Raw genomic sequence first — 27,346 nt, 5'->3', positions numbered from 1 at the left:
GTCCTTTTGGCCCTTCACAGCCCCTGGTCTCCTCGCTCCCTTTTCCATCTCCTGTGCTTCTCCTTTCTTGGTCTTTTTTTTTTTTTTTTTTTGTCTTTTTTTTTTTTTTCCTATTTCTTGCGCCTCTCCCACGGCATACGGAGATTCCCAGGCTAGCCCCCAGCCTACACCAGACCACAGCAACGCGGGATCCGAGCCGTGTCTGCAACCTGCACCACAGCTCACGGCAACGCCGGATCGTCAACCCACTGAGCGAGGGCAGGGACTGAACCCGCAACCTCATGGTTCCTAGTCGGATTCGTTAACCACTGCGCCACGCCAGGAACTCCTTCTTGGTCTTTCTTAATTTCCAGTGACCCCTTCCTGAACTTGGGGAAACATTCCCAGGTATCATGAGGGGAAGTACATTTGTAGAGGCTCCGTTTCCGTTGTGAACTAGCCCAGGGTCTGAAACCTAACAAGCCCCAGTCCCACTGCAGAGCCTGTGCTGTACTTCTTGATGAAGGCAAAGAAGCAAATGGGATTTTTTTTTAAATTGGAGAGGGCTTTATTGAAAATCAACTCTCAGACCTTATCCTAGGCTGAGGGTTTGTTCACTCCAATTTTCTGAACTGTTTTGGGGTTGATTCTCTGTAATTATCATTGATAGAAAAACCCATGATGCTGAATTAGTTAGAAATAACAGCTGGTTACTCCTTTATCCCGAAAACAGTATGTTGTGTGAATGGTGTTGCTGACGGTTAGGTGAGGGCGTGGACCAAGACAGTGTAGGATAATTAAGAAAAAGTAAGGACCTAAGTGAAATACTTTTTTTTTTTTTTTTTTTTTATATTTAACACTGTCAGAAATTTTTTTTTTTTTTTTTTCCCCCACTGTACAGCAAGGGGGCCAGGTTATCCTTACATGTATATATTGCAATTAGTTTTTCCCCCACTCTTTCTTCTGTTGCAACATGAGTATCTAGACATAGTTCTCAATGCTATTCAGCAGGATCTCCTTGTAAATCTATTCTAGGTTGTGTCTGATAAGCCCAAGCTCCCGATCCCTCCCACTCCCTCCCCCTCCCATCAGGCAGCCACAAGTCTCTTCTCCAAGTCCATGATTTTCTTTTCTGAGGAGATGTTCATTTGTGCTGGATATTAGATTCCAGTTATAAGTGATATCATATGGTATTTGTCTTTGTCTTTCTGGCTCATTTCACTCAGGATGAGATTCTCTAGTTCCATCCATGTTGCTGCAAATGGCATTATGTCATCCTTTTTTATGGCTGAGTAGTATTCCATTGTGTATATATACCACCACTTCCGAATCCAATCATCTGTCGATGGACATTTGGATTGTTTCCATGTCCTGGCTATTGTGAATAGGGCTGCAATGAACATGCGGGTGCATGTGTCTCTTTTAAGTAGAGCTTTGTCTGAATAGATGCCCAAGAGTGGGATTGCAGGGTCATATGGAAGTTCTATGTATAGATTTCTAAGGTATCTCCAAACTGTTCTCCATAGTGGCTGTACCAGTTGACATTCCCACCAACAGTGCAGGAGGGTTCCCTTTTCTCCACAGCCCCTCCAGCACTTGTTATTTGTGGATTTATTAATGATGGCCATTCTGACTGGTGTGAGGTGGTATCTCATGGTAGTTTTGATTTGCATTTCTCTTATAATCAGCGATGTTGAGCATTTTTTCATGTGTTTGCTGGCCATCTGTATATCTTCCTTGGAGAAATGTCTATTCAGGTCTTTTGCCCATTTTTCCATTGATTGATTGGTTTTTTTGCTGTTGAGTTGTATAAGTTGCTTATATATTCTAGAGATTAAGCCCTTGTCAGTTGCATCATTTGAAACTATTTTCTCCCATTCTGTAAGTTGTCTTTTTGTTTTCTTTTGGGTTTCCTTTGCTGTGCAAAAGCTTTTCAGTTTGATGAGGTCCCATGGGTTTATTTTTGCTCTAATTTCTATTGCTTTGGGAGACTGCCCTGAGAAAATATTCATGATGTTGATGTCAGAGAGTGTTTTGCCTATGTTTTCTTCTAGGAGTGTGACGGTGTCCTGTCATATATTTAAGTCTTTCAGCCATTTGGAGTTTATTTTTGTGCATGGTGTGAGGGTGTGTTCTAGTTTCATTGCTTTGCATGCAGCTGTCCAGGTTTCCCAACAATGCTTGCTGAATAGACTTTCTTTTTCCCATTTTATGTTCTTGCCTCCCTTGTCAAAGATTAATTGACCATAGGTGTCAGGGTTTATTTCTGGATTCTCTATTCTGTTCCATTGGTCTGTCTGTCTGTTTTGATACCAGTACCACACTGTTTTGATGACTGTGGCTTTGTAGTATTTCTTGAAGTCTGGGAGAGTTATGCCTCCTGCTTGGTTTTTGTTTCTCAGGATTGCTTTTGGCGATTCTGGGTCTTTTGTGGTTCCATATAAATGTTTGGATTGTTTGTTGTAGTTCTGTGAAAAATGTCCTGGGTAATTTGATAGGGATTGCATTGAATCTGTAGATTGCTTTGGGTAGTATGGCCATTTTTACAATATTGATTTTCCCAATCCAGGAACATGGAATATCTTTCCATTTCTTTACATCTTCTTTGATTTCTTTGATTAAAGTTTTATAGTTCTCGGCATATAGGTCCTTTACCTCCTTGGTCAGGTGTATTCCGAGGTATTTGATTTTGTGAGGTACAATTTTAAAAGGTATCGTATTTTTGTATTCCTTTTCTAATGTTTCATTGCTGGTATACAGAAATGCAACTGACTTCTGAATGTTAATCTTATATCCTGCCACTTTGCTGAATTTATTAATCAGTTCAAGGAGTTTTGGGGTTGAGTCCTTAGGGTTTTCTATGTATAGTATCATATCATCTGCATACAGTGACAGTTTGATCTCTTCTCTTCCTATATGGATGCCTTTTATTTCTTTTGTTTGTCTAATTGCTGTGGCTAAGACTTCCAACACGATGTTGAAGAGCAGTGGTGAGAGTGGGCATCCCTGTCTTGTTCCAGATTTGAGTGAGAAGGCTTTCAGTTTTTCCCCATTGAGTATTATATTTGCTGTGGGTTCATCATAAATGGCTTTGATTATATTCAGGAATATTCCCTCTATACCCACTTTGGCGAGGGTCTTGATCATGAATGGATGTTGAACTTTGTCAAATGCTTTTTCTGCGTCTATTGAGATGATCATATGATTTTTGACCTTTTTTTTGTTAATGTGGTGTATGATGCTGATTGATTTGCGTATGTTGAACCATCCTTGTGAACCTGGGATGAACCCAACCTGGCCATGGTGTATAATTTTTTTGGTATGTTGTTGGATTTGGTTGGCTAAGATTTTGTTGAGAATTTTTGCATCTATATTCATCAATGATACTGGGCGATGGTTTTCTTTTTTGGTGGTATCTCTGTCTGGTTTTGGAATGAGGGTGATGGTGGCCTCATAGAATGTCTTTGGGAGTATTCCTTCTTCTTCAACCTTTTGAAAGAGTTTAAGGAGGCTGGGCACCAATTCCTCTTTATATGTTTGATAAATTCACCTGTGAAGCCATCTGGTCCTGGACTTTTATTTGTAGGGAGTGATTTTATGACCTCTTCAATTTCATTTCTAGTGATCGGTCTGTTCAGTTGGTCTGTTTCTGCTTGATTCAGTTTTGGCAAGCTGTAAGATTCTAGAAAATTGTCCATTTCTTCCAGATTGTCAAACTTGTTGCCATACAGTTGTTCATAGTATTCTCTTATGGTTTTTTGTATTTCTGCTGTATCCGTTGTGATTTCTCCTTTTTCATTTATAATTTTGGTGATTTGGGTTCTTTCTCTCCTCTTTTTAGTGAGTCTGGCCAGGGGTTTGTCAATTTTGTTCACCTTTTCAAAGAACCAACTCTTGGTTTTATTAATTTTCTCTATTGTTTTTTGAGTCTCTATTTTATTGATTTCTTCTTTGATCTTTATAATTTCCTTCCTTCTGCTGACTTTAGGACTTTTTTGTTCTTCTTTTTCTAATTCGTTTAGGTGGAGGGTTAAGTTGTCAGTTTGGGATCTTTCTTCTTTTTTGAGAAAGGCCTGTATTGCTATAAATTTCCCTCTGAGCACTGCTTTCGCAGCATCCCTTAGATTTTGAGAGGTTGTGTCTTCATTATCATTTGTTTCAAGGTAGTTTTTAATTTCCTTCTTGATTTCCTCATTGACCCATTGGTTTTTTAGTGGCATGTTGTTGAGTCTCCATGTAGTAGGTTTTTTCTCTTTGCTTTTCCCATGGTTGATTTCTAATTTCATGGCATTGTGGTCAGAGAAGATACTTGAGATAATTTCTACGCTCCTAAATTATTGAGATTTACTTTGTGTCCCAATATGTGGTCGATTCTTGAGAATGTTCCATGAGCATTTGAGAAGAATGTGTATTCTGATTTTTTTGGATGTAGTGTCCTGAAGATATCAATTAAGTCTAACTTTTCTATTGTTTCCTTTAGGATCTCTGTTGCTTTATTGGTTTTCTGTCTAGAGGATCTGTCCATTGATGTGAGGGGGGTATTTAGGTCTCCTACTATGATTGTATTCTCATCAATATCTCCCTTTATGTCTGTTAATATTTGTTGTATGTATCTGGGTGCTCCTATGTTTGGGGCATATATGTTGACGATAGTAACATCCTCTCCTTGGATGGATCCCTTAATCATTAAATAGTGTCCTTCTTTGTCTTTCTTTATGTCTTTTGTTTTAAAGTCTATTTTGTCTGATATGAGCGTTGCGACTCCTGCTTTTCTGTCATGTCTATTGGCGTGAAATATTTTTCCCCACTCTTTCACTTTCAATCTATATGTATCTTTTGTCCTAAGGTGAGTTTCTTGTAGGCAGCATATTGAAGGTTTTTGCCTTTTTATCCACTCAGCCACTCTGTGTCTTTTGATTGGGGCATTCAGTCCATTGACATTTAAGGTGATAATTGATAGATGATTATTTATTGCCATTTGAACCTCGTGTTCCGGTTGATTCTATGGTTCTCCATTCTTCCTTTCTTTTTTTTTTTTGGTTGGATGGTCTCCTGTTATTATCTGCTTAAGTGTATTTTTTTTTTCATTTTTTGCAAATGCAATATTTGGTTTTGGCTTGTGGTTGCCCTGTTTTTTAAGTATGCTAACCCCTTCCCATAATTGTGTGTTTTAGCCTGATGGTCCTGTAAGTTCAAACACTTCATTACTATATTAAAATTAAGAAGAGAGGAGTTCCCGTCGTGGCGCAGTGGTTAACGAATCCGACTAGGAGCCATGAGGTTGCGGGTTCGGTCCCTGCCCTTGCTCAGTGGGTTAACGATCCGGCGTTGCCGTGAGCTGTGGTGTAGGTCGCACACCACGCACCCACAGCGTTGCTGTGGCTCTGGCGGAGGCCGGTGGCTACAGCTCCGATTCAACCCCTAGCCTGGGAATCTCCGTATGCCGCGGGAGCGGCCCAAGAAATAGCAACAACAACAACAACAAAAAAGACAAAAAAAAAAAAAAAGACAAAAAAAAATTAAGAAGAGAGACATACATACAAACAAAAAGGGTTATTTACCTCCTAACATCCCTTGCCCACATGTTATGGTTTTGATGACTCTTTTTTATTTTTTTTTCTTTTTATTTTGTTTGAAGCATGTTCATGATTAAATCTGTATGCTGGCTTATTTGAGTGACTGCTCTCTGATTGCGGTTTCCTCAGCCCTGGTTCTTCCTCTTCTTCTTCTTCTTCTTTTTTTTTTTTTCTTTTCTTTTTTCTTCCCTTTCCTTCCTTTCTTTTTGGTTTAGAGAAGCCCTTTCAATATTTCCTTTAACCTGGGTTTTGTGTTGCTGTATTCTTTAAGTTTTTGTTTGCTGGGAAAAATTTTTATTTCCCCTTCTATTTTAAATGATATTCTTGCTGGATAGAGTATTCTAGGTTGCATATTTTTTCCTTTTAGCACTTTAAATATCTCTTGCCATTCCCTCCTGGCCTGTAGTGTTTCTGTAGAGAAATCAGCTGATATTCTTATGGGGGTTCCCTTGTAGGTAACATTCTGTTTTTCTCTTGCTCCCTTGAGGATCCTCTCTTTATCACTAACTTTTGCCATTTTTATTATGATGTGTCTTGGTGTGGATCTGTTTGGGTTCAGTTTGTTTGGGGCCCTCTGTGCTTCTTGTATCTTGAATCCAGTATCCTTTAGACTTGGGAAGTTTCCATCGATAATTTCTTCAAATATATTTTCCATTCCCTTATCTTTTTCTACTCCTTCTGGAATTCCTATTATGCGTAGATTGGCCTGCTTTATATTATCCCATAGGTCTCTTATATTGCTTTCCAGTTTTTTGATTCGGTTTTCTGTCTGTTGACCAGATTGAGTGATTTCCATTATTCTATCTTCCATATCACTGATTTGTTCTTCTGCATTATTCATTCTGGTTTTTACTGCCCCTAGTTCAGTTTGCTTCTCTGCAAGTGAATGTTCTAGTTTTTCTTGGCTCCTCCTTATATGTTCTAGTTCCTTTCTGAGGGTATCTGCATTACTGTTCATATCTTCTCTTAATTCCTTCAGTATTTTCACTATTTCTGTTTTGAACTCCAGGTCTGTGACTGCAGAGATCTGTTTCATTGTTGACTGTTTTAGGTGAGTTCTCCTGTTGGTTTGACTGGGGGTGGTTTCTCAGCTTCTTCATCTTGCTTGTTGTTTTCTTTCTCCTGAGGGAGTTGTACTCTCTGTTATCGGGCAGTGTTTGCCTTGTCACTGCCGTGGAATATTTCCTGAGGGCTGGCGTTGTTGGTCAATCTTTTTTGAGGCAGTGGCTTTTCTGGAGTGTTGATGGAGCTAACAGTGTTTCTTTGAAGCAAAGGAGGACTTCCTGAGGGCAGACAGGACTGGGAGGTCCACCCCACGATGGTAGCAGATTTCACTTGGTCATGCAGAGCTTGCTCTGGTGTTTTTAGCCTGTGGGGTTCTTGCAGGGGGTTGCCGGTGTTGGGCAGCTGCTCTTCAGGGGTGCATCACCCTCTGGGGGCTGGAGCAGCTATCTGGGTCACTGAGAACCTAAGAGGCACTTGCCTAGGGCAGCCCAACTCAGAAGGACAGCCTGAGAATGTAGGCGGATCTTTTCACAGTCTGGCCGAGCTTGTTGCAGCTTTTCTGGGCTGCAGGGGCTCTTCCAGGGGGCTGGTGGTGCTGAGCAGTTATTTCATGGGAGTGGGGCACCCCCTGGGGGCTTGGGCGGGTAGCAGGGCCGTTGGAGACCCAAGAGGCTCCTCTCCAGGGCAGCCCAACTCAGAAAAATCGTCTGAGATCTTTTCCCGACTGGGCCAGGCTTGTTGCAGCTTTTCTGGGCTGCAGGGGGTCCTGCCTGGAGCTGGCAGTCCTATGCAGCTGGTCCACTAGAGCATCCCCTGGGGGCTTGTGCGGGTAGCAGGGCCGTTGGAAACCTAAGAGGCTCCTCCCAGGGGCAACCCGACTCAGAAAAACCGTCCGAGAATTAGGCCGATCTATTCACAGCCTGGCTAAGCTTGTTCTAGCTTTTCTGGGCTGCAGGCCTTTTCTCGGGGGCTGGTGGTGTTTGGTGCTGCTCTGCGGAAGTGTAGCCCCTCCAAAGGGCAAGCAGGCCTGTGCAGGGACAGCCCCTGCGGTGGTAGGCTTCAGGCAATTGTTGAGGCCAGCCCTCCTGGATGGCAGGCAGCCCCAGGTCTAGCGAGAGGGTAGGGGGTGGAGGGGGTGGGGGGAGGGAATGCACTGGGAAGCACAGCTTTCAGCTAGCTAGTGGGCCTGTAAGCTTGCTGTGGCGTGGGGGGTATTCTATGGGGACCCACCCCTTCTTCTCTCCCCTCCCCAGCACGGGCACAGACCAGGCTTTTCTCCCAGGTTCCCTCTGATGTGACTTTCCCCTTCCCCACTCCTGGAGTATTGCTCCCTTCCTCTGCGACAGCTTTGTTTTCTAGTCTCCCAGGCAGTCTCTGTCCCGTCAACTGGTTTCTAGACCTCCCAAGCAGTTTCCGCTCTGCCCCTCCCCCCTAGCCCAGGGACTAATCTCTGGAGCCGAGGTCTCGAGGTCTCGGTGCCCAGCCCCCCCCCAGGCGTCCCTCAGCCCTTTCTCAGGGATTAACCTTCGGAGGCGAGGTCTCGGTGCCCAGCCCCCACCCAGGCGTCCCCCGGCCCCTTCCTGGGGACTAACCTCTGGAGCCGAGGATTCGGTGCCCAGCCCCTACCCAGGCGTCTCAATTTTTGGTGACTGTGCCCGTAGTTCAGATGGTCCGTTGGGTTCTTGATCGGCTTTTCCGTACTCCAACTTATTGCTACACTCTTCTCTGCATCTGGAGATTCCTCCGGTTCGTTTGATCTTTCCCCCGGTAGGTGACTTTCCAGGGTGCGGGATCCCTTTCTCCTCCGCAGTTCCCTTTCGGGAGCGCCCGTCCCGCTGGGATTCACCTTCTCTCACTCTCCTCTTTTCTCCCGTTCTGCCCAATAATGTCACGAATTTCTTGCCGTTATTGGAGTTTAGGTTCCTCTGCCAGCGATTGGTTGCTGTTCTGTGCGAGTCATTTATTCTGTAGATGTGCTTTTTTTGTTGTGTTTGTGGGAGAGGGCGAGCGTGTCCCCCTACTCCTCCGCCATATTGTCCTCTCTCCCAGAAATTTTTTTTTTTGGTCTTTTCAGGGCCGCACCCAAGGCATATGGAGATTCCCAGGCTAGGGGTCAAATCAGAGCTACGGCTGCCGGCCTACACCACAGCCACAGCAACGCAGGACTCGAGCCATGTCGGTGACCTACACCATGGCTCACACCAACGCCGGATCCTCAACCCACTGAGTGAGGCCGGGAATCGAACTGCTCAGATTGGTTTCCTCTGCAGCACAGTAGGAACTCCCAGCACTCTGCCTGAAAATTAACTGAAAGGTCTCATTCCCTTCATCTTGGGATAGATGGTTGTTCCCTTTCCTGGGTAGGATGCGTGACGGCTGATGGTTTTCTGCTTAGGTGTTCGAACTGGACTCTCTCCGACGCTGGATGGCAGACCTTTGGGTCTGGCTGCAGCTCTGCCTGTGGTTTGCAAGGTCAGGTTTCTGACATCGTAATCCAGGGCTGATGGCATTGGTCCAGGGGATGCAGTGAGCTGTGTGTCCTTGGGTATTGAGTCCCGGTCGGACAGGAGAAGCACTGAGAACAAATGACTTTCAGGTCGGAGTGGACCTCTGGCCTCTTTGAAGAAACTCTGCGTCTTGACAGCTCTTTGCCCTGAGAGGCGTCCCTTCCTGTGGACCTTGACCTGTTTTGCGGACCCTGCAAGTAGCTGCCCAGGGTCCAGTCCCATTTGTTGGCAGATCATAACACACAGGCCGGGAAGGACGGTGGGGAAGGTCTCAGGTCTCAGGTCTCCTCCCCCACCCCGTTTCGCCGCCTTGAACCTTCCCTCGGAAACTGCCTTCAGCTCCTCCTGGCCCCTCTGTGGGTCCCTCTACTGTTGAGGAGCCTGAGTCTGGGGAGCGCTGAAGATTTGTACTCTTGAATTTTGGAAGTAACATCGTTTTGAACATTCCAGGCAATCACATCCTTGCAAATAACTCTCACTCTGCAGCCATGGTATCAGGCTTCAAGAGCCGAAGGCAGGCCTGTGGCTTTGCCTCGCCACTAAGTCAGCTTTTATGTCCTGCGCGGCTGCCTCAGGAAGTGTCCTGGCCTGAGTAGGCTGTGCCTTCCAGATAAAGTCCGTCCTTCTGTTGGACTATGGCACACGCTAATTTGTAAATTGCTATCACCACTTTATTTCTGCCCCTTTCAAATGGAATAGCCGAGCGCAGAGTGAACCAGGAATCTTCATTTTCAACGGTTCTGGGTGTCCAAGAGTCATCTTCTGTCAAAGCTGGCGTCTACTCTGCTCGTGCCGCTCAAGGCAGCCTGTTTCCTCTGTGCGAACTGTCCGGTCTTTAGCCTTGTGAATGTCTGTTCTTTGCGGAGCAGAGTGGGCTGGGAGAGGAGATCATCAGTATTTATTCTGAGAGGGATGAATCCACCACTGAAAGCAGAGGTGGCCTCACTTGCTGCACAGAGGTTGGTTTACAAATCTGACGCGGCCAGGGGTCGCTTGCTGATGTTTGTTTGCTTCAGTTCCCCAGAAGGCACTGCTTGGTTGGACCTGCCATGGGCGAGGCTCTCTGTTGGGCCAGGGGACACTCGGGTGGCAAGGGGACACCTTGCCCTGCAGGTTTGCAGGGTTGTGCCGGGAGACTGCCCCCTTTGAAGTGGCCTCCACAGTTTTGTCTGGTCATCTTCCTCCCCCGCTGTAAGTGACCCAGAGCTGCATTTTAGACTTTGAATATTTTATATTCCTAAGGCAGCTGGAGGAACTCCTCCTTAATTCAGCTTAAAAGGATCTGGGTGGTTCTGGTGGATAGGATTCTGAGGAAATGTCAGAATAAAGTGTTGTGACTTCTTTTTTTTTTTTTTAATTTTTTATTAGAGTTGATTTATAGTGGTCTGTCAATTTCTGCTGTACAGCAAAATGACCCAGTCATACATATATATATATACACACACACACACACACACACACATTCTTCTGCCTCACATTATGCTCCATCATGTCCATCACAGGTGATTGGACAGAGTTCCCTGTGCTGTACAGCAAGTGTCGTAAGTTCTTACAAGTTTGTAGCCGGGTACTGCTGTTGATGTGCTTCCACTGTCCAGATGGGGAGTCGGCAAACTACGACCCGTGGGCTAAATCCGACTGCCACCTGATTTTGCAAGTCAACTTTTATTGTAACACAGCCACGTCCGTGTATTTCCATTTTGTCTGTGGCTGTTTTCATGTCACCAGAGGAGGTGCATAATTATGACAGAGACCCTGTGGTCTGCAAAGCCTAAAATATTTACTCTCTGGCCTTTTTTTTTCTTTTTTACTTTATTGGAATATAGTTGATTTACGTTGGTGTTTCAGGTGTATAGCGAAATGAATCAGTTATACACATAGGCATTCTTGTTCAAATTCTTTTCCCATGTACATTATTACAGAATATTGAGCAAATTTCCCTGTGCTATACAGTAGGTCCTATTGATTATCTATTGTATATAGTAGTGTGTATATGTTAGTCCCAAGATCCTAATTTATCCCTCCCTCTGTGTTTCCCTTTGGTAACGTTAAGTGTGATTTCCAAATCTGGGTCTGTTTTGTAAATGAGTTTATTTATATCATATTTTAGATCCAAATATAAATGATATAACTGGTATTTGTCTTTCTCTGTTGGACATATTTCACTTAGTATGAGAATCTCTAGTTTCATCCATGTTGCTGCAAATGGTGTTATTTCCTTCCTTTTTCATGGTTGAGTAATATTCCATTGTGTGGATGTACTGCATCTTCTTTATCTGTTCCTCTGCTGATGAACACTTTGGCTGCTTCCATGTCTTGGCTCTTGTAAATAGTGCTGCAGTGAACATTGGAATGTTTGTATCTCGTTGAATTAAGATTTTCTCCAGGTTTATGCCCAGGAGTGGGATTGCTGGATCCTATGGTTCTGTTTTTAGCTTTTTAAGGAACCTCCATACTGTTCTTACAGTGGTTATACCAATTTACATTCCCTACTCTCGGTCCCTTAATGGGAAGTTTCCTACCTCTGCATCAGATGATCAAAGTAGGTCACCCCCACATTCTCTAAATCAGCCACAATTTAGGTAAGATTTTTCTTTTTGTTTGTCCTTCTTTTTAGGGCCATGCCCACAGCATATGGAAGTTCCCAGGTGAGCTGTAGCTGCCAGCCTATGCCACAGCCACGTCAGATCTGAGCCATGTCTGCGACCTACACCACAGCTCATGGCATTGCCAGATCTTTAACCCACTGAGTGAAGCCAGGGATCGAACCTGTGTCCTCATGGATACTAGTTGGGTTCTTAACCCGCTGAGCCACAACAGGAACAACCTAGATAAAATTTCAATCAGCAGGATGCCCTGGGCCACAGGAAGATGGTGGAACACGTCCTCTGTGTCTGCTGAGGCGTCCAGCCTGTAGCCTGCACCTCCTGCCTCCTCTTCTCCCCCAGTGTTAGGGAGCTGCAGGCAGTAGGGTGTTGTCTCCCAAACTAAGAAGAACTGTTGCTCTTCTCTCCTTGAGCTTGGTCTAACCTGTGCTCTGAGCCGACCACTCTGTAGATGGAGAGCTGTAGCTTGTGGACCTCTCTCAGTGGGGACCAGCATCTCAGTCTGCAGGGGAAGGTGCCTCTCGCCCGGAGCTTCTGCTGGCTGGCTTCCAGGCCGCAGCCCTGTGTCGCCTGCTGACCCGGGAGGCGTGGGCAGGCTTTGCTTCTTCCTGTGCGCCATGCAGCGCTGGGCGGGACTGGGCAGGTGTACACCGCCACCCTGACCTGCCAGTGCCTCGGCTCCCACTTCATAACAGACAAGTAGAAGTGGCTGCAACATGGTGGTCAGGAAATAGAGTGGTTCCCGCACAGTCTCAGGAGAGGGGTCGTCAGCCTTGGAAATAGAGCGGTTCCAGCGCAGTCTGAGCAGAGGGCATGTTGGCCTGGCGTCGCCACTGTGGCAGGTCCCACAGCTACTGCTCGCACTCGGCCTGTCTCTTGAGTGGGTTTGGCTCCGCGTGTAAATAGCTCAGTAGAAGTGTCACGTTTGATGGTCTGAGGGCTGACGCGTGCTCCTCAATCCTGGGACCCCTCCCATGGGGTTAACGGGATGCCCAGACGTGGGACAGCACCTACCCTGCCCACTGCCTCCCGTGAGCGGGCCGGGTGTCGGAAGCCACGCAGGTTGTGGCAGGGAGCAGAGATTGGTCATGGTGGCACTTGAGTGACGTCCTGGTCTGTCAAGCATCCATTTGGAAACTTAACCAGCACGCAGGACGTGGCTGTGGGCTCTCTGCTGTTCACGGCCAGAAATGGTGATGCTTCCATCCCAGCTTCTACTCTTCAACGAGTAGTGGTTAAAATTTGAATTTTATATCTCTTTGAGGGAGTTCCTGTCGTGGCTCAGCGGAAACGAATTTGACTGGCATCCATGAGGACCCAGGTTCCATCCCTGGCCCCGCTCAGTGGGTTAAGGATCTGGCGTTGCTGTGAGCTGTGGTGTAGGTCGCAGACATGGCTTGGCCCTGGTGTGGCTGTGGCCAGCGGCTGCAGCTCCTGTTCACCCTCTAGCCTGGGAACCTCCATATGCCTCAGGAGTGGCTCTAAAAAGACAAAAAAAAAAAAAAAAAAGTTCCCTTCGAGAGTGTAGCCAGGATGAAAAGTTCCTTCATAGACCTATTGAACCTTCATAACACTGGGCTGCCTCAAATGTCGTGATTTTACTTATTTTTTTCTTTTTTGGCCACCCCGTGGCACCTGGAGTTCCTGGGCCAGGGATTAGATCTGAGCTGTAGCTGTGACCCACCCTGCAGCTGCAGCAATGCCAGATGCTCAACTCACTGTGTTGGGCCCAGGATTGAACCCATGTCCTGGTGCTGCAGAGATGCCACAGATCCCCCCCACGCAGATTACCGCAGTGGGAACTCCAGATGTCGTGACTCTAAATCTAGAACAGCCTGGCCTGGTTGCGATTTTTGAGTCAGAGAGCCTGTTAACAAGAATACAGCTATTTTTTTTTTTTTTTTTTTGTCCCCCCGCCCGCCCCGCCCCGAACAAATACAAGCCAGCCACCTGAGTATATACCAGCAGTAAAATGTATGTTAGGACTGATGTTTGAATTTTCTCTCGGTGATTTATGTTACATGATCACCTCCCTAAGGTTTACTTCAGGGATTCTTTTTTTTTTTTTTTTTTTTGTCTTTTTTGCTATTTCTTGGGCCGCTCCCGCGGCATATGGAGGTTCCCAGGCTAGGGGTTGAATCGGAGCTGTAGCCACTGGCCTACGCCAGAGCCACAGCAACGCGGGATCCGAGCCGCATCTGCAACCTACACCACAGCTCACGGCAACGCCGGATCGTTAACCCACTGAGCAAGGGCAGGGACCGAACCCGCAACCTCATGGTTCCTAGTCGGATTCGTTAACCACGACGGGAACTCCCTACTCCAGGGATTCTAATAATGTGTATACATGTATACACACATTTAAATGCCAAAATTTATATGCTTTGAGATAGAAAAAATATATGCTCCAGCTATCAAAGTCAGACCCCAGTTTGTTCTCGAAACAAAGCGAAGCTATCAGATTTCCATGCTGGAATCCCAAGTTGTATGATACTGAAATTGGTTGTTTTGACTTAGCCTGTTTTTTAAAGCTTGAGGTCTTGTTCCTAAATCGCGTGTTGAAGTTACAGTGCGAAGCGTAGTTGCCATAGTCTTTTATCCTCCAAATCATCAGCATGATGAGTGCACACCGGTGTGAATTCTACCAGTTAGGCCTTAAAGCGAGAAAAGTGCTGCTCTTCATGTAGCCAAGTGTATTCACTCCTAAGACACCAGACCCACCGCAGGGACGAACCAGACTGTTTCCTCTTCAGGCTCAGACCCTCGTTTCTTTTCTACGCCTGCAGTCTCTAAATTCTGTCTTCTGGCCCAAATCATGCCCTCGCATTGTCCTCCCCAGTTACTGCAGAAGAGCCCATAACCTCGATGCCATAGGCTAGCTTGTAGTTGGTTTCTTGCATAAAATGTACTCAAGTGGTATCCTTGAACTTGGGCTCTTGAGGTGCCCGATTGCAGTTTGCTTTCCGCTCGTCTGTGGAGTTAAACTAGTGGGACCTTGATGTTTTTCTTCTTTTTAAGAACCTGGTGCTCATTAAGTTGAGGAAGATTTTCTGAAATAATCTAAATAACCTCTTGGGAATTCAGACTTCAATTTTAAATGAAAAACGTTTGTGACCACTTCTCTCTTAGGCTAAAATAGACCCATATAGCTTAAGTAAAACCGGTTTGAAATCATTTTGTCCTGAGGAGCTCCTGAGATTTCTGACAGTTTTGGAAAAACCCCTTGAATGATACTACATAAAAATGGAGAATTAGGAGTTCCCGTCATGGCTCAGCAGTCAACGAACCCGACTAGCATCCATGAGGATGCAGGTTTGATCCCTGGCCTCGCTCCGTGGGTTAAGGGTCTGGTGTGGCCGTGAGCTGTGGTGTAGGTTGAAGATGTGGCTTGGATCCTGGGTTGCTATAGCTGTGGCGTAGGCTGGCGGCTACAGCTCCGATTGGACCCCTAGCCTGGGAACCTCCATATGCCATGGGTGCGGCCCTAGAAAAGGCAAAAAGACAAAAAAATTGAGAACTGGAATCTTAGGAATTAAACCTTTTTTACATTTAAATTACTCCGGGGTACTCTCTGTACATGGAAATCACATGATCAGAGTATTTGTGAAGCTAACCAACTAAAGAAAGAGCTCAGTTGAGGTATTTTAGTGATCCTTATCTCATAATTTGGTAATCATCTCTAAGGAACATTTTAAAAATAAAAAAAATATATATATATAACACAATAATATGTAATATGTATACCTCATTAGATCTCAACTGAAACTTTCATTTTTTAAAAGTTTTATTCAAGTATAGTTGATTTACAATGTTGTGATAATTTCTGCTATAAAACAGTGATTCAGTTATACGTATAGCCACGTACATTCTTTCTTCAGATTCTTTTCTATTACAGATTATCACAGAATAGTGGGTAGTGTCTTGTGCTATGCAGCGGGTTCTCATTGGCCAACTGAAAATTTTTTTTTTATCACCCACCACTTGAATTTCATACTTGAATGTAGGTTTAGATTTTAAATTATTTGTTCCTCTGGCAGCCAAATCAATGAGGCTCATGCAAGCTGCTGTTCAGTGCTGAGGTGTATCAAAAATCACAATTTAAAAAGAAAATTTAAAAATATGTCCACCCTAATTGAGGTCACAAGTGTTTTTCAGCTTTGAAAGTTGGGCACTTACTTTACCTAATGCCCAGTTTAAATAACTTTATCTTTTGCTTTTGCATAATACAGTGACAAAGCGATTGTCATGAAAGAAAGGTTGCAACGTATTTTCTCTAAAGTAACCTAAAAATGTCTTCATATAGATTTATACTTCCTCTCCACTAGGGGGCTCTGTTGCCCTGTGATATAGTTAAACAAAAGCGGTAGCATCGCTATGCAGTTATCTTCCTCTCTGCCCAGTCTTGGCTTTCGTTTTTGTTAAATACTGCCTTTTACTTTGCTAACATATCTTTTAGGTCTTGTACTTCTTGGTGAAAGAGTTGAAACTGAAAACTGTTACTAGTGTCATGTTTGTTTCTCTTTCTCCCCCCCCCCCCTTTTTTTTCCTGAGGATGAAGCGATCCATTTAATAAAAAGGTCCATTGTATTCAGGGAGCAGCCTGTTCTGCCAAATTACACAAGGCCATGTGTTTTCATGACATTATCGGTTTTGAGTGTGCTGGCCTATCAATAATGTGATTTTTTTTTTCCCCTAAGTGGAAATTGTAATATTTAAATATTAATGCCTCTGTTTAAGGTTCGCTGAGAATGCCTTGGTGATCTTACATTTTTTTCTAAGAATATAGAGTTTCCGTGCCCACCCCCAGCCTGCCCAGTATTATATAATTTATTGTAATTAGGTTGCTTTATAATGATGGGTTTTTGTGCCAGAAGAACATAGGTCCTTTCAAGCTTAGTATATGTTTGTTAACTGAGAGGCCGTATTAAACCAAATGGTTAACATGAAGCAAATAGCCACTATCTGCACGTACACGATCTGAAGGAGCGCGGTTTTTGTCTTGGCTCTGTAACTAAAGTTTGAGGCAGCCCATTAATTGTATGCTTCAGCTTTAAAACAGAAATTTAGCTCGGAAAAGAAACCACGTTGGGCTTTAGAAAACTCCTTATTTTCGAATTTTAAACGAGGACAAAAAATGCATACGCCCTCTCACATACTTTTATTTATATGACCCTTTTTCTCAGCAACTGATTTTTTTTTTTCTCTCTGGAAAATGAAAGCACCAGCGAGCGCCGGGAATCCTCGTGACACTGCAGAGCTCTTTCACCCGAGGAAGGATATTTTGGTCGTTGGTGTATAGATGTGTTTATTGTCTCTCAACTAAAAATGGTTAACCTAGATGGCCATTATGGGAATTATTCCACATTTTTACAATAAAAGGCGTGCTGACTATTGGAACCCCTTTGACCCTCGTTTATTTAAGAAGGGGAGGCCTACACGTTCTTTCTTCATTCTCTGCAGCGGACACGCAGACGTTCAGATCTGAGCCCTTAGCCTTTTCCCGAATAGCATTTGGGGGTGAGGAGAGCCTTCTTGCAAAGACCACATAGATTAAGGCTTCAGTAGTTGGATCAAAAGGCCCATTCCCAGAACTAGAAATTTCCTGCCTAAATTTATTAGCTCCCTTTGGCTTCCTAAATAACACTGCATTTCCTGAATGCCAGTCTTGATCTGCACAGGCCTGGAGGAATGAGTGAATGCGAAGTGACCTCCTATTTTAATGAGTTGTGCGGCGGGGCTAGAATCTCATTGTTTCAGATCTGTGTTACTTGTGCTGCTTGGTTTTCTGGATCCTTCTTGTTAGAAGCCACGTTCCGATGGTGTCTCTGAAAGCAAATGAAGGGCTCCTTATTAGACTCAGAGGAAATCAAAGACTCTGTGCTGCGGTGGGGGGAGTATTGTTTGAGAGAAGGGCGGGGGGCGGGGTGGGGCGCGAGCTCCTTCCAGTGTTTTTAGTTTCTCGGAGGTAACTAGGGGAGGACCAGCAAGGATGAACAAGTGACCTCCTGGAAAGAGGAACAGAAGCAGAATCAAAGACGTTTCTTGGGTAGTCGTATGGAAACTGAAGTTAAAAACTGGTCTTTTTCATTTTCACCCTTTAGCCCTACGATGTACTTAATTATTCCAGATTAATAGGTATTGACCACTGTAATAGTGGCTTAGGTTGATAGCTTTTTAGAATTGACGAGTGTCCTGTACCTGGTGTCTTAAGTGCTCACAGCTACCCTCAACTTGGGTCAGAACGAAAGCCCAGAGAGGTGAGGTAACTTGCCCAACCAAGATCACACAGCTCTCGAGCAATAGGTACCTGCAGAACGAGAGTAGAGAAATTCTGACTCTGTGACTTCTCTTCCTGAAGGAAGACAAGGCCCTCTCCCTTCTGCTTGCTGCTTCCTTGTCCCGAGGAAGAGCGCGCAGTTGTGCCCAAGTTCTTCCCAAGCAGCCTGTGCAGTCTGTCTGAAGTCAACAGATGCATCTTAAATCTGTGCGAGTCCGCTCTGTGCCAGGCTGTGTGCTGAGTATGGTGTCTGTAGGGAGGGCTTAGGCTGATAGGGCCTCGGAACCGCGGGGCGATTGTGGCTTGTGTACACCGACTCCGTGTCTGCCGAATCCCCCTTTGGTGTTACTGTAACACAGGTGTTGGGAAGAAGCTGACATCTGTCGCGTCTCATATATGCCACGTGTTAGGCTCAAATTACTTGTTATAACACATGTGTTCTTATGGAAAACTTAGAAAATGCAGAGAAGTGCTAATAAAACATAAATGCAGATGAGAAAATCACCCCAAATCCTCACCAACCAGAAATAGCTGTCAAAGTGTAGCATGTATGACTCTCAGCATTTTCCCTTCCCTTCTTTTCTTTTGTGATTTTGTAGTCCTGAGCATCTCTCTCTGCCATGGAATACTCTGCAGCATCTAAGTGGTTGCATGGCGTCATGTGGTTCTCACCATTCTCCCTGTGTGGCCCCTTTGGGTGGGATTCAGCTTTCGGATAGCTGAGGGACGGAGGTGAGCATTTTGTAATTGCGTGTTTGTACCCATCCTTGCCTATTCTGTAGTGTCACGTTCTGGAACTGGAATCGCTGCATCGGGGGATTTGTTTCCTGACCTTAAAATCTTGATGTGTTCTGTTGAACCACGCCCCCGGAAGCTTGTCCCGGCTTAAGCTCCCCTTTGCCCTGCATCCGTGCCCATCTTGGCATTTAGCACTTTTTCAGCAATATCATTGAAATTTGCATGTCTCTGATTATTAGACTGATCGGCTCTTCCTCCGTGCAGTCATTTGTCTTTACCCTTTTATGAACTGCCTTTCCATCTTAAATGCGTAGCTATTGGATATGTATTGATTGCTAATTGATTGCTTGATTCATGTAGCATAATTTAATTTTCAAAATGTCCCTTTCTCTTAGAAGTTAATTTATCTCAAAGCGTCTGTTGCTTTAAGTACACATTCAGTCTCTGATCAAGAGGCACTTCACAAGAAGGAAGTTGGCTTCCCTCCCCTGTTTGCACTAAAAACTTCTAAGATGTGTAGTATCTTTCTCTCCAGCTGTAACTCGAATCATGGGCACTGCTACTTGACCCCCACTTTGAAGGAGAGAGCACCCAGAAAACTCAGTTGGCCAGCTTGCAATGGAGGTTGAGTCTCAAAAGAGAATATAAAAGGCGACATTTGGTCCTTGTGGTTTTGCAGATTTCCCCTCTGCAAAGATCTTTTCTTTTTTTTCTTTGGCTATTACCTGTGGCATGCAAAAGTTCCCAGCAGGGGATCAAACCCACGCCACAGCAGTGACATTGTGGAATCCTTAACCATTAGACCACCAGGGACCTCCCCCCAGATCTTCCGTTCATGCTGGAGTCCCCTCTTCAGAGCTTGTCTGTGCATGACCGCCTTTGATGGGCTCCCGCGTGGTGAAACCATCCCACTGCTGAAAATAGCTCTGCTGACAGGGAAGCTCGATAGGTGGCGGGTTGCTGTCTGGAGAGGCAGCGGGGTGCAGGGATGGGATAGATGCTTGGGAAGCAGTCATGACCTCGTTTTGAAACCTGGCCTAAGCATGTCCCATTTGAGGGACTTGGGCCCACTTGGTTCCCTCCTCTGAATCCTCCTTCTGCATCCGTGAAACAGGGGCACTAGCCCTACTCTGCGAAGTCGTTGACGATGGGGACTCCGGATGCCCTGAAAGTCATCTGCTCCACACTGCAGGTGCCTAAACTGTAGTCACGTCCAGCAGGGAGGCGAGGTGACCAGGTTCCTAAAATTACTTTGGTGTTTTCCAGGCTTCCTGGTTCTCGGGTCCTCAGAAGGCTGCGGTAGTATCTGTGAGTTTGTCCTAAAACAACCTTTCTAAGTAACTGTTTTAGGCATTGACTCGATTTTGGTAGGAAAGGAAACATTTGAGATATTTGAGATATTTTTTTTTGGTTGAAGGTCAGATGGTAGCAGCATCCAAAAAAGAATCAAGTGAAAGAAAGTTAAAAAAAAAAAAAAAGGACAAGGTTATTTTTGTGGCCATCAAGGACTGAAAAAGATCTATTAAACTTGAAGAAGAAAGGAAGGAAAACTATTAAACATGACATCACGGTATCATCTTTATTATGGAGTTTGGCATCAGAGCACTGGTTTACTTGAGCTTGTGATGGTTTCTAGCCCGGCCTTGGTATTTTAACACGTAAAGGTCCGGCTTGGTTGTTGGATTCATTTGGTCCTACAGAGGACAGCAGGGTGTGAGTAGGATTTTCTCCACACTTCACAAGCCGTGATGGCTTTTACGGGCGACCACTGGGGTGTGTTTGCAAGAGAGTTGGCTGGTGTCAGGTGGTCATGAACTTGTGTGATCTAAGGCTAGTCCCTTAGTTGTCTTGAGCCTTCCTTTCCTCACTTGTAAAACCAAGAGTCGTACTTTGTCATCCGCGCTTACATAAGGATGAGATAAAAAGGTGCAAATGAAGAGTCCTGTAGGATTATGCGGTTGCTTACAGTTAGGGGAGAAGTCGCCTGACAGCAGAAGAGAGACTCCTACAGGAGGAGGCTTTAGATTCAGAGGAAGGAGGAGGAGGAAGAGAGAAAAAGATGGTGGGATCTCTTGATCTTGGCTCCCTGAGAGGTCTCAGCAGGTGTCTGCTCCAGGGTTGAGAAAGGTAACCCGGCCATCAGTACCTTTGTGGCCCTTGGGCCCTCAATTTGGTGGCGATGACTAGATGTTCACGGATGCTTTTCTATCCAGAGTTACCAGGCCGCGATGCCAGGCGTTCAGACGCAGGAAGCTGGGATAACGGGAGGGAAATTGCCAGGAGGCGTCAGTGCTGGAGGTTGTGGTCGCACGGAGGCTCCAGCGGCCGGATGGGGTTGCTTCTGGGACAGGACGTGTTCCGGTTGTCTCACCGCTTCAGCCGCTCAGGCCCTCACCTCCACTCCAGGTGCCAAGCAGATACAGACGCACGCGGGCAGCGGGCAGCCGGCGCTCTCTGCTCACATGCCGTCCGCAGGTTGGCCCGCAGCACCTGGATTTGGGGAAGTGTTTTCCCAGTAACCCCGCGAGGCAGAAGAGGGAGAACGATCACTCTCCTTCAGAAGGAGAGGCGGCGTGACGGCTGCCAGTGGCCAAGAGGAGGGAACCTCACCGCCTCGGGCGTCCTTGGCTGCACGGTCTGCCCGCTGCCTTCCGTGGTCCTGCGTGGCTGGTCGTCCAGCAGCACGGCCGCGGCCTCCCCATCCAGCACCTGCCTTGGAGCAGCTGCTGTCGGCCCAGCGATCGTCACTGCGCTCCAGATGGTGTTCCGGGGAAAAAAGTGGGAAAAGAAATGCCATCACAGCTTCATCTGTTAGCAGAGGAAGTTTGCCTTCTCGTCCGCGGACAGGTAGTGGATCGAGTGTTTGACGAGCCAGCGCGCTGTGAACACACCCGAGTGGGGAAACGTCTCCATCCGGAGCCGAGTCAGGCTTTTGGCAAAGGGGTGCCATCCTCGGGGCGCCATCAGGGCTTCTCTGTCAGTGCCCATTGCCCTGACTGGGGAGGGACCCGACCTGAGGGGACCAGGGACATGTGCGTATCTCCCGGGACTCTTGTAGTTCCCTGGGGGCACACACGTGCCTTGGTTACTGTGTGGCTTCCACGGTCACTTGATATTAAAACACCACCAGGTTCCTAGCGGGCAGTTCTGAAGGTGGAAGGTCTGGCTTCCGCGTCGCCGGCGGGAGTCAGGTTGTCACTGCCAGCTCCTCCCGGGGGCTCTTGGGGGGGAATTGTTTCCTCTCCCCCGGAAAGCCCGGCCCATGGCCACCTCCTCCGTCTTGGAGGCGTGTCACTGCCCTTTGTCCCAGCACCACCACCACACCACCCTCTCCTCCTTTCGTGTAGACAGAGCTCCCCATACAGCACTGGTCATTACTCCATCTCAAGAGCGTTTTCTTCGTCACATCTGCAGAGTCCCCCCTGCCGGGTAGGTGACCTTCGCAGGTCCCAGACTGCGTGCGGGCGCCTTCGGGGGGCCGTTCTTCAGCTGCCCCAGACCGTGGGAAATTGTCTCCAGGGGCTCTTCAGCATCAAAGCCTCTGCACCCCCCGCCCCCCACCTAACTGGTTCTTTGGGGGGATTTTTTTTCCCATACAAGTCTGGTCTGGTACCTCGGAGTTCTGAGTTGGGGAACAGCGCTGAGATGCCTCACGTCCTCCAGTGGGAGTTTGTCCAAAACAGGATGGTGTGTGACTGCTGGGAGTTCACTGCGTTGCTGCTGAGTGACGTCAGGTCACGTGATGGTGATGGAGGGAGGGGGACATTCTCACAACTGTCTCCCCTTGGCCATTTGGTCAAGAGCAGAGCTTCCGAGGAGTTCCCACTGTGGTGCAACAGGATCCACGGTGTCTCAGCAGCAGTAGGGATGTGGGTTCGCTCCCAGGTCTGGTGCAGTAGGTTAAGGAACCAGCATTGCTGCAGCTGTGGTAGAGGTCACGATTCTGGCTTGGATTTGATTCCTGGCCTGGAACCCATATGCCACGGGGCGGCCAAAAAAAAAGTAGAGCTTCCCAGGGGGCCGAGGCAGAAACTGGGATCTGTAGCCTGGATCTGGCCCCCAGATGGTTGGTTTGGTCTGCACAGAAATGGCCTTTAGTGTTTTTTTCACTTTTAGATTACATGCTACCATGTTAAAATCAGGTTAGTTTCCTTAAAAGTAATCTTGATTTCTGACTTTCAAAAAAATCCAGAGGAGCCGGCAATACCGGGCCCAGTGCCCAGCAAGCCGACTTGCATGGAGGTTCTTTGCCTGCAGACAGGCCAGGCTCTTTCCTTTGATTGTGTCCTATTAGCTGCCTGACCCTTGTGGATTCTCGAGACTGGAACCCTGGTTTTGCATCTTCCGTGAGAGCTGTGTTGGCAGAGTGACTGGCTGGCTCATAGCCCCGGACGCACCCTTAATCCCATCTTTTGTGCCATCAGCAAATACTGATTGACTACTGAGAACTGGGTGCCCAGTCTTGAGGGTGGACTCAGACAGGGTCTTCTGCCCTTTGGGAGCTACAGACTCACAGCAGCACATCAGCAGCTCGGTCTTTGGGCTCCTAGGGGACATTTGCATTTATTTGCGTTCTACCATAGAATTTTTTTCAACCACAGATTTCCTTGTCTGCATGTACACCTCTGGAGAGTTTCTAGTCATTTCTGTATTTCTGGACTACCAAAGCCTTCTCGTTGAATTCCTGAGAAGACACCTGCAAATGAACCACCAAATAGATTCCTGTAAAATAAAGACAGCGTTTGCTCTCTTGACGGATGCTTTTTAAGCCTTATTCCTAGTCTGTGATTTTTCGTAAGCTGTGTCTCCACTTAGACCTCTTCCGAGTAACCAGATAGGAGAGCAGGACGTGTGGGTAGGCACCGGGTGGGTGAAAAGTCAAGTCGCCGTAAACTTGAAGAGCAGTGTGTGCATCGGTGGTCACGTGCCCGTGCTTGGTCGTAATCGCAGTACCACTGCTTGGGGGAGTAAGCAGGCAGCTGTATTAGGATTTTTTTAAAATAGCTGCTTCTCTGCCTTTTGCTGTGTGTGTTTATAGTCTAAGCAGTTGTGTACCGCCCAGATAGTATGTGCTAAAAGTTAGCGGTTCATTTGAGTGGCACGCTTACTCATTTCGTTTTGTGGACACATTTCTTGATGGCTCTGCTGGCTTTCCTGTAGCTAGCTTCTGTGCTTCGCTCTGTGGTTTAACTTAGCCCTGGAGCCCTCAGCCCTCCGTTCCTCATGCTGCTGACGGAGTAGCTGAGCTCTGCTATTGCCGTTATTAATCCGACAACATGTACCAGTGAGGTTTTGTAATTGCCACAGTCCTTCTTTGCTCCGTTCCATTCTCCAGCTCCTCAAATGGCGTGGCAGCTGCAAAGCGCAGAATTTGACCACAAGGCAGGGAATTGTTGCCTAAACTTAGGATTTTATATTCTGTCAAGGCAGCGGGGAAAGTGGTCACATTTTTGGAAAGTATTTGGATCTACGAATGCCAGGCAAAAGATTTTTTATCATTAGGTAAACTGTGAACATCAGCTGAATTGCAGAATTTCTTTCTTTTTTTTTTTTGCTATTTCTTTGGGCCGTTCCCGCGGCATATGGAGGTTCCCAGGCTAGGGGTCGAATCGGACCTGGAGCCACCAGCCTTCGCCAGAGGCACAGCAACGCAGGATCTGAGCCGTGTCTGCGACCTACACCACAGCTCACGGCAATGCTGGATCGTCAACCCACTGAGCAAGGGCAGGGACAGAACCCGCAACCTCATGGTTCCTAGTCGGATTCGTTAACCACTGTGCCATGACGGGAACTCCGGAATTTCTAAAATTGTGGGACGGCACACTTGGTCTTTAGGGAGTGACTTGTAGATGTCCTGTTTTCAGTTACTATAAAGCTGTTCTAGTTTGGATTGAAGCATTGAATACTTTAACGTTTTAAAGTGTTAGTAATCTAGTCATTTAACTTCTCAAAGGATGCAGCTCTAATTATCTTGTGTTCTGTGTAAACCATCCAGAGAGAAGTAGCTGAAAGTGAAATAGTCTTGAACTAACTCCTCAAGAAAAAGTGCTGATGACTTTGAAAGCAGAGGTTGGACTCCTGAAGCTTCCAGATTGCATGTCATAGGAGGCTAATCCTGGGGCCACTTGCTTACAGAAGCGAGGGAGTGTTCGCAGGGGGCTGAGCTGGGGAGGGAACAGAAACTGACTGCGTTGTCCCTGGAGAAATAGGCGATTCCAAGTTGACAGCCAGTAGTATGCTCCCATCCTGCTCACAGAGTTTGTGGATCTCGCACAGGTAGCAGGGAGCTCTGTGTGTTTTGTTAAATGTTCCTTGACTGTTCCCTTTAAAAACATTGTTGATGTTTTTTAAAAATTTTTGAAAGTTTATTATTACTTTTTGACCATACCTATGGCACGCAGAGGTTCCTGGGCTAGGGATCGAACCCACACCCCAGCAGTGACAACACCAGCTCCTTAACCTTCTGAGCCATAAGGGAACTCCAGACATTGTTCATGTGGACCAAACTGTTTGCTTGGATGTGAGTATTAAGGTTTCAGGGTTGTCATGCTCGCAGGATGGCTTTGTTGTAAAGCTCGTGATAGAAATCTCTCTGCTCTTTGTGATAGCATTTCCGCATAGCTGTCAGAAATGTTCGTTGAGAAATTGAACCATATTCTTAATTCTGGGCTTTGCAGTAAACTGTAGTGTGGGCAGTGCAAAGACTCTTTTCTGTGCACGGCATACTTGTGATGTCTGCCAAATTTTGCCTGTTCCCCGTGTCTCTGGGGACCATTAAATGCTCTTTCCTTAGTTTCCTTAACCTTTTTTTCCGTTATGACAATCAGTGTGAGATGTTTCTTTTTTTTTACTCCTGCGATTCAGAGTCCATCTCTGTCTCGTGTCTCTGTCCTCTGTTTAACTTCATATTTTACTTTAATCTTTCCGAGCATCAGTATATGTCATTATGGTATTTAAGCTCTTGAAAGAATTTGGCAGTTGCCAACTCTTTGAGAAAATAAAGCTCTCCACCACTGTATGCTCTGCTTAGGCTGAGTTAAAAACTCACATGACTTGGCTGAGTGCCGTTTGTCATTAGTAGCAGGGACTGTCTTTCTTGTTGTGAGGAGCATACCTTTGGCTTTAGAAAGCTCAGTTCTGTTTTTTTTTTTTTTTTTTTTTTTCCTCCATGGTAGATGTGAAAGGAACCAGGAGGATATTTATAATATTGTCACACAGCGATCCCACTGTGTAGATGTATATAAGAGAGAAAATCCAGAAGAAAACATTAAACTGCAGCAAGAGGCAGCTTTGGCATATGGTGCTAATGGCACAGTGAGATGGCAGAGGGCAGAAGCGATGCACAGACAGGGGAGAGGTGTTGCCTGCGCAATGAAACATCTTGATGCCTGGGGTGGGGGTGGAGGGCTTGCAGTGTAGACACACACTGCTCTGCCATTCTCATGGATGATGTCATGACCTTGCTGAGAAATAGAGGGTGCAGACTCTGGTGTCCGGCTCACCTCCTGGAGTTGGCGGTACAGTGACTCAGGAGTTGTTGTTTTCCCCGCAGAGCACTGGCAAGTACAGAACAGCTTTGAAATGTGCAGCTGGACTTGTCCAGTTCCGAACACGACGCTGGCCAGTGCCACGGTGGTTGACCAGATGTCTGGGAGGACTGAGCGTGGCAGGCCTCCGCTTCCTTGAAGATGCACCTCTGAAATTGTCTTTGAGTTTCCTCTTAGAAGCGCAAGAAATAGGTGCAGCAGGGAGAACTTGGGTTTTCAAGGCGGCGTTCGATAAGGTTTTCTCACCCCAGTAGAGGAAATTTTGTTAATCACATTCAGAACCAAGAGGCCAGCACTGTCGACTCTTGTATGTTTGATCATGTGTGTCTCTTCTCTTCTCTTCTCTGAGCTTCTTTCTTCCATCCATGAGAAGAAATCAGGCTTTCTTCTAAAATTTTCAATGATCAAGGGGCTAAAAGAGTAATTAGGCTGGAAGTATTACTGGGGAAAAAGATGAAAAACAAAACAAAACACTTCCCCTAAAACTGACCTAGAAAGATGGTAGGAAGGAAGATGACATTTGTAGCCGTGTCTGTCCGATGCCCTTTCTACTTGATCAGAATTATTTTAGGAGTTGAACTTGTAAGCATGTACACGTTAAAAAAATATTTTTTAATCGAGTTGATTTACAGTGTTGTGCCAAAAGCACGTGTGCTTTTACGCAACTTGTGAGCTCTGTCGGAGAGAGAATTCACCTCTGTCACTGGAATTTATTCAGCATGCAGATGGGGGTAGAGGACTGCTTTATATATGCCTGGTGTGGAATGATGGGTAGGTGTGATAACGATATATAAAATCATATTAAAGTCCAAGAGGTGCTTTTACGGCGGCAGGCTGGAAATGGCACCGATTTTCTCATGGCTTTTTCATGTCCATTTTGATGAATCTATTTATTACTTCTATAATGAGTAGTACACATGGTTGGTTAGCCAAGTTATTGAACTTTATCAACCTTGGCTGAAATTCACAATGCGTGCCAAACTTGTTGTAACATGTAAGAAATTACATCTGGGCTAAAAGGTTCAATAGTGATTACTCTTATAATGGAACTTTTACAAAGCATGGGATTTCACGATTTGCCTATTATGCCTCTTAAAAATTAGAGTGGTAC

The 27,346-nt window shown here is 46.0% G+C and overlaps 1 protein-coding gene across 19 annotated transcripts in view; it reads left to right on the top strand.

The window, feature by feature from the left end:
• The window catches only part of WWOX (WW domain containing oxidoreductase), a 969,209-nt gene that overhangs the window by 11,115 nt on the left and 930,748 nt on the right, over positions 1-27,346 (top strand). The gene's annotated exons all lie outside the window — the stretch shown is intronic.

The sequence above is a fragment of the Sus scrofa genome, chromosome 6, assembly GCF_054392235.1.
Source record: "Sus scrofa isolate SSC_HxYL_T2T_F1_AM1 chromosome 6, Sscrofa_HxYL_maternal_Yorkshire_Landrace_v2.0, whole genome shotgun sequence".
In the NCBI taxonomy this organism is placed as follows: Eukaryota; Metazoa; Chordata; class Mammalia; order Artiodactyla; family Suidae; genus Sus; species Sus scrofa.
The sequence above is the reverse complement of the archived record's forward strand: the minus strand, read 5'-3'. Positions and strand labels throughout refer to the sequence as shown.